Source organism: Coturnix japonica, unplaced genomic scaffold (genome assembly GCF_001577835.2).
Source record: "Coturnix japonica isolate 7356 unplaced genomic scaffold, Coturnix japonica 2.1 chrUnrandom581, whole genome shotgun sequence".
Classification (NCBI taxonomy): domain Eukaryota; kingdom Metazoa; phylum Chordata; class Aves; order Galliformes; family Phasianidae; genus Coturnix; species Coturnix japonica.
The window spans coordinates 16,567-17,777 of record NW_015439955.1 but is presented as its reverse complement, the minus strand read 5'-3'; positions in this window follow the sequence as shown (position 1 = coordinate 17,777).

Genomic DNA, 1,211 nt, shown 5'->3' with positions numbered 1-1,211 from the left:
TCCTCCTGGAGGTAATTAATTAATGGTCATTAATTAATGGGCACTAATTAGTTAATTAAGGGGGGCACTCATTAATTAATGGGCACTAATTAGTTAATGGGCACTAATTAATGAATTAATGGGGGATAATAAGGGGGAGGCGCTGGGATATCGTCAATGATCTTCATGTGACGCTGCTCCTCCTGGGGGTAATTAACGGGTGTTAATTAATTAACGAGCAATAATGACCCCAGAGTTGGGTATAGGGCCCCATAGTTGGTTATGGGACCCCATAGTCGGTTATGGGACCCCATAGTTGGTTATGGGAACCCATAGTTGGTTATGGGAACCCATAGTTGGGTATAGGGCCACCAGAGTCAGGTCAGAACCCCATAGTTGGTTATGGGGCCACCATAGTTGCTTATGGGACCCCACAGTTGGGTCAGAACCCCATAAGTTGGTTCTGGAACCCCATAGTTGGTTATGGGGCCACCATAGTTGATTATGGGACCCCTATAGTTGGTTATGGGACCCCATAGTTGGTTATGGGGCCACCAGAGTCGGGTCAGAACCCCATAGTAGCTTATGGGACCCCCATATTTGGGTCAGAACCCCATAGTTGGGTCAGAACCCCATAAGTTGGGTCAGAACCCCATAAGTAGGTTATGGGGCCATCAAAGTCGGATCAGAACCCCATAGTTGCTTATGGGACCCCATAGTTGGGTCAGAACCCCATAGTTGCTTATAGGACCCCCATATTTGGGTCAGAACCCCATAAGTAGGTTATGGGAACCCCATAGTTGGATCAAAACCCCATAAGTTGGGTCAGAACCCCATAGCTGGGTCAGAACCCCATTGTTGCTTATGGGACCCCCATATTTGGGTCAGAACCCCATAAGTAGGTTATAGGACCCCCATATTTTGGTCAGAACCCCATAAGTAGGTTATGGGTCCCTTATATTTGGGTCAGAACCCCATAGTTGGGTCAGAACCCCATTGTTGCTTATGGTAACCCCATAGTTGGATCAGAACCCCATAGTTGGTTCTGGGACCCCATAGTTGCTTATAGGACCCCCATATTTGGATCAGAACCCCATAAGTTAGGTCAGAACCCCATAGTTGGTTATAGGACCCCCATATTTGGGTCAGAACCCCATAGTTGGTTATAGGACCCCCATATTTGGGTCAGAACCCCATAGTTGGTTATAGGACCCCCATATTTGGGTCAGAAC